The sequence below is a fragment of the Talpa occidentalis genome, unplaced genomic scaffold (genome assembly GCF_014898055.3).
Source record: "Talpa occidentalis isolate TD23 unplaced genomic scaffold, MPIMG_talOcc4v2.1 talOcc4.2, whole genome shotgun sequence".
Lineage (NCBI taxonomy): Eukaryota > Metazoa > Chordata > Mammalia > Eulipotyphla > Talpidae > Talpa > Talpa occidentalis.
In genome coordinates, this window is record NW_023602073.1 from 110,422,778 (window position 1) to 110,435,789 (window position 13,012).

General features: G+C 36.7%; 1 protein-coding gene across 2 annotated transcripts in view; it reads right to left on the reverse strand.

Annotated features, from left to right (window-relative positions):
- The window catches only part of SESN1 (sestrin 1), an 89,535-nt gene that overhangs the window by 65,653 nt on the left and 10,870 nt on the right, over positions 1-13,012 (reverse strand). The window contains exon 1 of one of the 2 annotated variants that reach the window (XM_054699082.1): positions 7,764-7,863. The exons of the other annotated variant lie outside the window; for it this stretch is intronic. The gene's annotated coding sequence lies outside the window, so the exon portion shown is untranslated. Of the gene's footprint in view, positions 1-7,763; positions 7,864-13,012 lie in introns of those variants that run through there. 2 annotated transcript variants of the gene reach the window in all.

Here is a 13,012-nt window from a genome sequence, read left to right on the forward strand (position 1 = left end):
AAAGAGCTTTGCTAGAGCTTCCTAATGGCAGAAAAAACAAGCATAAGTCTACTAAGGAAGCACAGACTTGAGTAAGGGTTTTTCCCCACTGTAGTGAGGGTAAAGGTGGGGGCATGTGAATTTCTCTGAACTATGGCAAGAAAGAAAGTAGACAGGAATCGTGTGTGGGTCTACTCAATTTCTCTTAGGAAAATTTGACCAATCTGAGTAACTAACAAAGATTATCTAATGGAAGTTAAATTTTATAAAGTAAATAAAATCAAAGAAGCCAATTTAATATTCTTCTGTTGATATTTTGGGGACTGTGTCATATGAAGAAAGGGAAGTCATCTTGGAGGAGACTCTGAAAAGGAGGCACTAATGAAAAATGACAAAAGCACTTAAATAACCTAGCAACAGTGTGGAAACCCAAGAAATATAACAGATATTTAATTATAGAAAGATAAAAGCTAAGGGGACTTCCAGGAAGAGAACAGTATAAATTAGATGCTTACCTTTAGGAAACCTCCTATAGAACAACCAGAATCTATGAAAAACAGACCAAAAACCTAATGAGATAAAATTAAAATCATACAGGGGCCTCCCTGGTGGTGCAAGGGGTTAAGCACCGCACTATGAAGCAGTCTGCAGCCTCTGCAGCACGAGTTCGATCCCCTGCTGGCCAGGCAGCAACCCACATGGCGCAGCAGACCTCTCCTGACTTGCCTGCTGCTCCAGTGCACTTAAGTCAATCTGGCCTGAACCCCAGCTCTTGTATGCATAAATAAATAAATCTTTAAAAAAAATTAAAATCATACAACTCTAAGTTGGGAACGATAGTGTTAAAGTTAAGTTTTAGTAAATCCACAGAGAAAAACTGATTTGCTTGGGTCACATGTCAATGAAGACTTGCAGTACAGAAAATATAAATCAGATTTCAAGTAGCAAAAAGATGCCAGAACATAAAAGAAACTTTCAAATCTAGAAAAAAATGTAAAAAACTATCATCATCCGCTCATGATTTCCTCCTTGTACATGGTTATTCTGGTACAATATAAGCAAAATCAATTAATCTTCCCTAGATAGGTTAATTTAAGAAAACGTTAAGCCCTTCTACTATAACTTAATTTAGTTGCTTTTCTGATGAATAAAAGATCATTAAACTCGTTCCTATTGTTAGGGGGAAAAGGATGTCCTAAAGCTAATTCCATACAGGCTTTGTGGACTCCACCCCCACCCCAGGCCAAAGCCAAAAAGACACTGGGAACTCCAAATCCCATCACCACCAAAGGGAAGGTGGCTGGGACCTGAGGGTGGGGTTAAGCAGTCAGGTTGGTATAAAGCCAGACACGTGGGCTTTGGAGGGGGTCCCCCATTTTGGCTCTCCACCAGCTCGCAGCGTCCGGCCAGCTCTGAGAGTGTTTTTTGGGTTTCCAGGTTGGCGGATGGGGTAGGACGCATTAAAGACTTTATTTTCCTATTTTCTCCCTGAGTTGTACATTTTTTTCTTTCCTTTTCCCTTGTAAATTAGCCTTTTATTAACCTTTTGTGTATGCCTGTAGTGGAGTATTAATAAGTCTCTTTTAAGAACACGGGTGAGGACCCACAGCCAGGCAACCCGTTCAATATCGGGGCTGCCCTTTAACACTATGACTTGTATTTCTTTTGCCCACTAATATCTATAGTACCCCAGTTGAGTGTGCCATCCATTTCCTGCCAGGATCCTGATTGATTCAGCAGGGAGGAAAAGAAACTAATTCAAAATTATATTGACATCCTCAGAGAGATTACAGAGAATACTCCTAAATACTCCTAATACAAGAATTGGTTGTTCTGAGAAAGGAACAATCAGAGAATAAGAAGGTGTTACTAAAAATTAGAAACATGATTCTGAATAAAAATGTCAATAGGAGAACTAAATAAAACCAAGTTGAAGAGCAAATTTGTAATTTGAAGGATAAGCTCAGGGAACTCTCTCAGAAGTAAAAAGACAAAGAACATACGGGAAAAGGTTAAGAAAGGTCAGAAGGACAATCAAACACATACAATGGAGAAAAAGAAATCATAGAACAATAATTTGAAACTTCAATCTTTATATTGAAAGGGCCCAGGATTAATAATAAAAGGAGAGATATATACTCTAATACATATTAATGAAATTTTAAAATTCTCAGGGTAAATAAAAACATTTTAAGTCCCAGAATAACCTAGTTCTCTCTGATACTAATAAAATCATTTAGGGGTGAAGTGTTTGTAATTTTCAAGAGGTTCAGCAAAAGGCAAGAAAATAGAAAAAGTCATTGTGGCAAAACATCAATATGTGAATCTAGGGTACTGGCATTTGCTGTCTAGATATTGGTATTATTCTTTGAATTGTTGAACAAGTTTTTTTTTTAAGTTGAAAAAAAAAAAAGAAAATTAAGAATTCTAGAGAGAGGTGGACAGAAATTGCTAAGTAATAGTAATCACTAACATTTATTCATTCATTCAACAAATATTGGACATCTGTTTGTGTGTACCAGTACTGTCCTAGAGACACCAACAATGACTAAGAAAAGGTTTTCAATCTTCATAGAGCTTGGGACCAGTAGTGCAGACAGAAAGAATAAGTAAATAACATTGCAGGTTAAGACTAAGAAGAAAAATAAATTAAGATAATGAGCTAGAAAGTAAGAAGCGGTACTATTATGTCAGTGATATGAGGTATAGATAGTTAAATAACTTGTACAAGTGCTGACAGCTCAGCAGAACCAAAATGCGAACCTGGCAGTCTAGCAGTTGCCAATTTCTGTATTACTTAGCTTTTGCTGAGGAAAAGCACATCCTCCAAATCTCAGTGGATTGCAAGTATGTGTTTCTTGCTTGTGTTACATGAGGGCTGGAGTGCTGCTGTGCTCAGCTGGGCTCCCTGTGTCTTAACATTCTTGAAGCAAGACTTGAACTCTTTAACCCCAAAACTGCCCAGTGTGGACCTGACAGTTTATGACAAGCATCATAACAAATTCAAGCACCAACATCCCCAGACTCACCTCAGGGCCATCAGTAAACCAAGAAGGATAAGCTAACATTTAATCAACAAAATTTTGCCTTTGTTGATTTCAATCACTTAAATTTTCTTCAAAGTTTAAGGAAAATAAGCTTAATATCTAAGTCTAAGTCATGCCAGTTTTAGTTGTGATTTTAATCTTTTGAGCTTACAATGTACACAACTTTGCCTGCAATCGAAGGGTCGGACTTCTAGAAAAACTGTATCTTCAACTTGAAAACTCCTGAATTGCAGCATCTGCCAAATGTCTGCTCTGAGAACTTCCTTCTATTCCCTGGTGAACAAGAGTGATTCTCTTCTACTAATTATTTCATTTAATTAAAGGACAGTTAACTCTACTTATTAGCATATCAAAAACATAATTTTGTAATCTAAGAGTTCTGAAGCAAAAAAGATTTAGGTGCTGTTAAGTTGTTAAGAACTACTTACTTCAGTTTCTCTGAAAGCAAGTTTTATTTATCATTACTTGTGAGCAAATTAGTCATCAATATTTTTATACTATGATGGCTGATTTTCCCTCTACACTCAGTAACTTACAAGTATGTTATTGAAAAATGAATCTGGTCCTTAAGAAATACAAGTAGAATTATAAATTACTCTAAGTCACAAACAACTTTTTTTTGAGTAAATTTTCCCTTTCTCCCAAAATCATGAAAAGCATCCCTCAACTACTATGAACTGATTAAAAGCACTGTATCATTTTTTGTGTCACAGTGTATTGTTAAACTTAATGTATTTTTTTTTTTTTATAGAGGCATGTTTTATTTATTTATTTGTTTGTTTTGTTTATACATGCACTGGGTACAGTCAGAAGCGCGGGAGGGTGAGAGAATTCACCAGAGCCAGAGCGGGGAGCAGAGCAGGCAGAAGGACCGAAGTACACTGCTGAGGGGAGCAGCGGGCAGCAGGAGAGGTCTGCGCACCATGTGGGACCCTCCTCCGGTGGCCGGGGAGCAGCCGGGGATCGAACCAGCGCCGCAGAGGCTGCGGGCAGCTTCGCAACCCAATGCTCAACCGCTGCGCCACCGGGGAGGCCCTATTTTTCTTTTTTTTTAATAAACAGAGCTGTAATCAAATGTAAAAGGACAGAACAGAGCATGCAGGCAAGTAACATAATCTTCTTTGATACTTATTGCTCGGTGCTTCACTACACAGCAAATGGATCAAATTCTGGTAAAGCTCAGATCAATACAACATATACAAGTAATCACATAACAAATACACAGAGTTTAAAGCAGATAAGACTACAACCATGCTTCAAATATACATAAACAAGGCCAGTTGTGTTTGTGACTTCATCCACATTTTCTTTTTAAAAGAGAACTAAGACAATATAACTGATTACATAATCATTTTTTTAAAAAAAGGCATTTTAGGGGCCTCCCTGGTGGCACAGGGGTTAAAGACACACTGCTATCAAGCTATCACCAGCGCCACTGCAGCACCAGAGACCCAACACCCAGTTGGATCCCCAGCACCAGAGATCCAACCCACATGGAGGAGCAGACCTCTCCTGTCTCGCCCACTGCTCCCCTCAGCAGTGTATTTCAGTGGATCTGCCTGTTGTGCTTCCCACTCTCTCTGGTGAATTCTCTCACACAACCCCATCCCTGCACCTCTGGCTTACACCCCAGTTCTTATATGCACAAATAAATCTTTTTTTTTTTTTAAAAGGCATTTTATTTAGTCAGTATTTTTTCCAATAACAAATGGCAATACCCATAAATTGAACAGATTAGGAACATTTAAAAATAACTAGGTATGTTTATATTATTTGCATTTAAATAGAATCAAGAATAAAATATTCTTTCATTTTGAGAGGCGGTAAAATATTGAGATTAATAGAACTCTAGAGACCAAAATGTCTGAGTTTGAATCTCAGTTCTACCACCTACACTAGCTAGGTGAACAGGGGCAAGTTAAATAACTTCTCTGTGCCTCAACTTCTTACTAAATAGATGAGTTAATGGGTGAATGCATATATGGAGCTTAGAATGGAGGGTGGGGAAAAAAAAAATCCAAGCACTAGAATATAAGTTCTATGACTTGTATTTCTTTTGCCCACTAATATCTGTAGTACCTAGAATAGTGCCTAAAAACAGTAGATATGTAAATCTATGTGGAATGCTGACAACATGTCATCAACATCATTGTCATTTTTGCTAAATGCAAAAGCAGAACCATTTAAGTATGCTCAGTTATTTAAATTTGGCAACTTTCTCTTTCTACTCAAACTCCCTGTTTAAGCAAAATGTAAAAAAAAAAATACTTTTAAGTTGCAAGGCCCAAGGCACCAAAATGTTTGAGAAACTTGATTTCAGTTGAGCCAGAGTGCCATCTAGTGCTCCTAGAAGCTACAACAATTTAGAGTAAATGTTCAGACAGTACATAGAAAAAAAAAACATAAATGGAAAATCCACTAGGAAAATATATGCTGTTTCAAGAGTCAAAAATCTTGGGCCGGGGGAAAGGTATTTTTAAAGGAAGTTAAAGAATTACATTTTTAAAAAATTAGTACATACCATGTTAGAAGACACTTATTTCAAAGAGTATACTGCAGTTCTACTTATCATAAATGTCATTTTGCTATGAATGGGAAGTGTTATATTGAGTTTATTTGTTTTAAGAAGAAATAGAGGGGCCTCCCTGATGATACAAGGGGTTAAGTCACAGCAGACCTCTCCAGTCTTGCTCGCTGCTCCCATCAGCAGTGTATTTCAGTAGATCTGTCTGTTCTGCTCCCCACTCTGTCTCTGGTGAATTCTCTCAGCCCCCAGGTCTCTGGCCTGCACCCCAGCTCTAGTATGCATAAATAAATACATCTTTAAAAAAATAATAGAATTATCCATTATAGAACTTTTGGGGAAATGTAGAAAAGCAGTGTCCAGAAATGGCCACTATCAGCTTTGGGAAATTGTACACACACACACACACACACACACCTCTCCTAGATTTAAAATATGCAAGGAAAGAAAGATATCTTAATTTTAATCACATACCTGGTGAAGGCATTGAAAATGAAATCTAAAAAATAATTTAACTAAAATCAAGAGCTTTCCCTATAATTGAAAAGCAAGCCCTAGCCTCAACGTAACAATGTATTCAGTAGAAAATTTTTTTAAAAAATAGCTGTGAGTTATATAATCATTTTATTCTGGTTATGCAATAAGCAGAATCCATAAGGACCTGGGGCTTATAAAGTGAAAAAAAAAAATGTTTTATCTATTTCCTTTCAGATACCCAGATTAATAGTAAAGCATACCAACTAATGTTTGGGAGATGTGAATAGAAATTTGGTTTGCAATAATATTTAATCTAATTCATTATTCATTTTAGAATACTCATAAAAGTTTTCGGCTTTGGGCCTCCCTGGTACGGCAAGGGGTTAAGATGAAACCTATGAAACTATCACCAGCTACCGCTGCACAAGTTCAATCCCTGGCCAGGGAGTTGCCCACATGGCATAGCAGACCTCTCCTGACTCACCCGCTGCTCCCTCAGCAGTGTATTTCAGTCAGTCTGCCTGTTCTGTTCCCCACTCTGTCTCTGGTGAATCCTCTCACCCCCACACCTCTGGCCTGTACCCCAGTTCTTGTATACATACATAAATAAATCTTTAAAAAAAAAGTTTTCGGCTTTATTTTTAATTCCTTTGCCCCTCAAATCAGTTGAGATTTGATTCACGGCTCATCAGCTAATCATTGAATGATGAAAAGAAAGCTGTCTGCCACTTCCCAATACCATTTAAGACATGCTATTTTAGTACAAAAAAATGGGAAGTAGGGAACTTCCTAGGATTGCACAGAAATATAGGGGACAGAAAAGGAATGGGGGAAGGTAGAGAACTTGCGAGAGGCAGGTGGGCCAGCTGATCCAAATGAGCCTTGATGGCCTCCAGACATTGAGGAGTAAGGCCTAGGGAAGGGAATCCACTGGCCAGGATGATGGTGAGGTTTCTTCACCTGGAGACTGGTTGCAAGGGCATGCTCTGTGGAGTGGACAGAAACTGGTCTCATCTTAACATCTGCTGGATCTTTGCTAGACCTTAACTAGATTCCTGGGCATGTAATTTCAATCACTACTCTGTTTATAGTATGTAAGGAGGTCCCCTATGTCTAACTCCTACCTTCCGGTGATAAGTTGTTATGATAGGCTGCTTTTAAAATGGCTCTCAATGACCCTGCCTCCTGGTAGTCACTCTCTTGTATAATCTGTGCATTTGAGTATGCACTAGACCTAGTGACTTGCTTCTGATCAACAAAGACAAAAGTGATGCACAACTCTTCTGAGATTAGGTTACAATAAAACACTGTCTTCTTGGCACTCTTTTGCTGGCACGTTCTCTCCCCCCGCCCCTCCACACACTCCCCAGGTGCTTTTTCTGATAAGGCAAGCAGAGAAGCAAGGAACTGAGAGCAGCTTTCACTCAGTTGCACCAAGAATTTAGGCAATACCCTTCTAGAAACTGAATGTTGTCAACAACCATGGATCTTGGAAGCATATACCTTTCCCATTTGAGTCTTCAGATAAGACCACAGCTTATTTCCATACCTTAATAGTAGTCTCATGGTAGGCCTTCAAGAAAAGGTCCTAGGTAAGCTATAACCAAATTCCTGACACAGAAAAAATTATGAGATAATGTGTATTATTTTAAACCTCAAAATGTGTTATAAAGCAACAGATTATTGATTCAGTTGTTAACAAAGAAAAGTTCCCAGACACACTCAAGGGATCATACCTTGAGAGACTTTGCCTCTGGCTTGTGGCAGCTTCTCCAATCACTACATGAGCTTGGGCCCTGCTTTTCCCCTTGGCACAACTGGGCCCCTTTCTTTTTTTTTTTTGGCAGATTTATATATTAGGTTCTCCTTTGTTCACCTGCTTTGTCTCTTTCTCCCACCCAAAGGTCTTTGCATCTTCAATCTCTGAAATAAATAAGAGGAAATTTGACCATATTTCCTAGCCCCATGCTTCAGTGACCAAACCAATTTGAGATCTAACTGCAAGTAAACTCAGATAAACCACCTGCCCTATGCATTAATTTTATTGCTTTTTGCTATTTCGACTTAACTATCAACTGGTATAAAAATACTTCAGTATTATAACAAATATTATGCAAATGCATCCTGGCTGAACATCAGCCTCAGTTTATACTATAAAGTTAATTTGTCAGATAAGGTTCAAGATCCTAATCCAACTTCCTTCCAGTGAATTCTAGATACAATTAATTTTTAGAACTTAGTCATCTCAATCTTTAAATTATATATTACCACATGAAACTGCCAAGTTAGAATTGTTTTATTTATAATACCCAACACTGTAGCGAGAAGCAGCTCTGACAAAAGTCAAAGATACATGTTCATACATGCACTAACAGATGGCGAAAGGAAAATAAAAGGCAACTGCAAAAAGGGAACAAAACTGTGGCCAAAACTTAGTCTGCAGCAGAGTAAAACAGAGCATTAACTACTTCTAGGCAGGCACTGGAGGCTTGGTTTGGGCACGCTGAGGACAGAAGCAGTGAATACTTGTGTAAACATACAGATAAGCTGAAAAGAAGTTAATTATTAAATTAAAATTTATTTGCTCCATTGAGGTCTCTTTATATCCCAACCCATCCTGATCTTTCCTTGTTCTGAACAACTTTGCACATATATTTTTCTACTTTGATTTTGTTGTTATTCAATATAAAAATAAATGAAAAAAATTTTAAATGATACTAGAGGTGAACAGATTAGTTGTTAAGAGTAGACTTAGGAGTTAGACATACCGCCTGAATCCCAGTACTCACTACTGGAGTTAAGTTACTTCATCTTTCTGTTTCCTCATCTACAAAATGTAAAACTCACCTCACAGAATTGTTGTAGGCTTAAAATTAGCATTGCAGGGTAATGGACCTTCAAAGAAAGTGCATAGTTTGAGTAAATCCTTGCAGAATTGAGATGTAAACCCCAGATATACAAAGGCAAAAGTATCGCATTGTGAGAATTCAGTTTTGCAGGATCTGGTGTGACCCAGACAGTATCACCAGCACTTGCACTCCTTTTAGGAGCCCTGGGGGCCAAGGAAAGCAGCACCCAGGAGTCTTCTCAATGAGAAACCTACCTTTTGAGAAAAGTTCCCATTTCCTTGATTAAATATATCAGAATATAATCTTACAGTGAGTATATTCACATTTGTATATTTGTTTTGGGGAAGGTATTTTCCACAAAACCTACAACCCACCTGAAATTTTGCAAATGTTGTGTGTAAAATGTTTACGATGCCTGACAAGGCAAGCATGCAATAAAATTGGTTTTTACTAATGATTATGATTATAAAAAGAAAAATTTAAACCACCAATAATTCCACACTTGAAGACAACTATGTTTAGTATTCTGGTGCATGCAAGTTTCCTGACTTGTCTAGCTCACTATAAAAATATCAATATATATACTTGGCATACTACTTTAAAAGTTGCTCTCCCACTTAAATAATTTTTTTTTTTTTTTTTTTTTTTAAGATTTATTTATGCATACAAGAGCTGGGTACAGGCAAGAGATTGGGGGTGTGTGTGTGTGGTGAGAAGATTCACCAGAGACAGAGCAGGGAACAGAACAGCAGAGACTGTACTGCAGAGCAGCGAGATGAATTGGGGGTGTGTGGTGTGAGAGAAGACTCACTGCAGGAGGCAGAAACAGAGACGTCGCGACATGAGGATGACAAGTGTAGAGAGAGCACGATTTTAATGATGAGGATGCTACAGGAGAGTCTGCTTCGCCATGTGGGTTTCTCTCTGCCAGCTGAGGATCAAACTCGTGCTAGAGAGGCTGCAGACTGCTTCATAGTGTGGTGCTTAACCTTGTGCCACCAGGGAGGCCCTAATTTTTTATTTTTGTTCAAATATTTTAAAGTAATTTTCAGTAACTGTATAAGTCCTTTATATAGATGTATAATTTAGTTACTCCCTTATTATTTATATTACTACTCATTTATAAAATTGATAAATATTACTCATTTATTAAATTTATATACATAATACATTTACATTATAAATTAGAGTGATTATCATCATACATAAATTTTTTGAGGTGATTTTCTAGAATGGAATTATTGTCTATATACCCTCCCATCAACAGTTAACACTGTTGTCAAGACACTATCATAAAATTTAGTCTTGATTTGTTCTTAAATGTTTCCTCTAAATCACTGCAAAATTCTTAAGGTAGTTGTTGCATTCTACTTCTTTTTATATCCCTCACAGTGCCAGAACTGTCAAACACAGAAAAAGATTTAAAATGAATTCTAACTTTAAAAATACATGCTCATTCAGCCTTAAATGGGTAGGGAGGTCAGCTAAAGGTGCTTTAGGGTTCAGGAAAAAATACAACTACCCTGTTATTGAGCATTTTAAGAAAGGAAAAACAACCAACCACAACTTAGTTTCATTCCAACCAATAAAAAGCAGTTAATATAAATATGTTGGATTAAAATGACAACACTGATCTCAAGGTTGACTCTTCACATTTTACTACACACCTACTTTCAAATCAACGAAGGAGCCACAAAGACTAGTGTAGACTGGAATTAGACACCTCAATCCTAAATAATTACAATAAGGAAATAATAAAATGTACTAAAGGGAATAATAATAATAAAATAAAATAAAGATTAAAATACCGATAGTTTGGTGGACAGACAAAAACAACTTAACCCAGGACAGACTTTTGTTTAGGAAATTATTTCTATATATTAAACTGAAAAAGAAAGACGTTGCCTGACAACCATCCTCTAATACCCAGTAGAGGCCCTATCGTGCAAGATTTGTTTAAATCTTCAGCATCTAAGAAAAATGAACAAATATTTTATTACGGTCTTTAGGGTAAAAAGCAAATGTAATTATTTGTTAGTAGCTGTCACTAATGAAAGAAGTGACAAGATTTCCCATCTTCTCTGACAAAGTTAGTTGTCTAAGTCGTTTTGTTTCATCAAGCTATACTAGATTTTTAGTGCACATGCCATAGATACCAAAACTCCAATAAATGATATGCAAAAGTATATAAAATAGTACTTAGAATTATGAGTTTGAAAATGTTTTGTGCTTAACAGCATAGTTATGGGACTGCAATGAGAAAATATCAATGTAGCATTTTAAAATCTAAATTACAACAGTCAACAAACTTAAAAAAATCTCAGCAATTATGTTAGTTCAAGTACCAGTTTAAATTGAATAATTTCTTAAAATCATTATATAACTGAACTCAATTCACAATTTAAGAAATCAAGGTTAAGATATTCCAATCTGACCAAATAAATGTTGAACTATGGAAAAGATGTGGGAAAAAATATTTTTCTACATTATTTAAACAATTCTTTATGGTCCTAATGACAATTTTCCATAATAAGTGAAGAATTCCAAAACTTTAAAGTATGCATGGGAGACACATGCATGGAAAAATTAATTTATAAGAGCTCAATGTATTATACAATCTGTGTTTGATTACTAAAGACAATTGAGGCCCCTTTTCTTTTCAGCTGTAAACAACTTGCTGTGTGACATGTAATGCAATACCATATTTTGGGAAATTTCAAACATTCATAATCCACAGGAAAAATACTCAACACTCCTACACTATTTTTTTTTTAAGTCCACAATAGTGCAGTCTTTCAGCTACAAAGCCAGAATCCAGTTATAAAACCAGTACTTTTCCACTAGAGTTACTTGTGGGGCGGGGAAGGGGATGTTAGGCACTGCAAACGTTAGGGTCTAAAATAAGATCACTGCAAGGAGTTACTACAACACTCACACTGCCAGCACTGTCATGGCAACAATGAACTAGCTAGGAGAATGCTCTTTTAACATCCAAAGCTAATTTTGAGTCTATTACTCATGGAAATATACCAAATTTTCTTTTAGACTGTTCACTAAAGAAATCATCTTACTTAGGAACCTCTTAAATATACAGATAAGCTTTTTATACACCATATTCCAGGATCACAGTCCAGAACCTCCTTGCAATCAGCTGAAATTTATAATGACAACATAATGAAAATTATATGCCACAGTGAAATGTGAAGATTTAGCAGGGTTCAAATGCAATTTCAAGATGGGTCAGGGTTTATATAAGAATTTGATATGTAATTTAATAACATCTGAGAATGTAGTTTTTCCCCCTAGAAACATCAAAGTTTTAAATTTCACCCTGAAGGAAAAATAATTTGGAAAAGAAGTAATATTTTTTTACTGTTATGAACCTTATATTAAATTTTCATTCAGACTGTGTCACATGAAGGCGAGAAGCATGGACTCTGGAGTCCCATGGCCTGGGTTTTGAAACCTGGCTCCTCCTTTTACTAGTTTACTAGCTATGATACTGTTTGGCAGGTTAGTCAATCAATCTAAACCTTGGTTTTTCCTGATGCATAAAATGGGGATAATAATACCTATAATCAGTGTTGTGAATATTGAACAAATTATTATTTGAAAAGGGCTAAAAACTATGCATATAGTGTATTTATCATTACATTCAAAAGTATATAGTCCACAAAACTAGAAATTAACAGACTGCTGAAGATGACTTAAAATAACTTGGTTCCAAAGTCATGATAAGTTTTAAAGTAGATAGGAGAGTCTCCTCCCCTGACCCTCTCAAACCAAGTCATAGGAGATTACAAGGTAGGCACGGGAGCGTGAGACTCAAAAGATAGCTGCCACATGCAGTCAAGCAAATTCAAGAAATCAAACATGGTACAAAATCTCTTCAAGTCCCTTATCTTTTCTTGAGTATCTTATCATGATCTTTGCTTAGTTACTTTGTTCTTAATCATATCAAGCTGTCTGACAAGAGTGAAAAGACTGTTTGGGACACTTTGTGCTTACTGTGTGAGGCAAAGCAGAGTAGGACCATTGATAGTGCAGCTCTAATCTCCTCAGTATACTTTCAAGGCAGTCAGTCTCTGTCTTGTATATAACTTGCCTGTGAAGTATTGTGTATGAAATGACCAGAG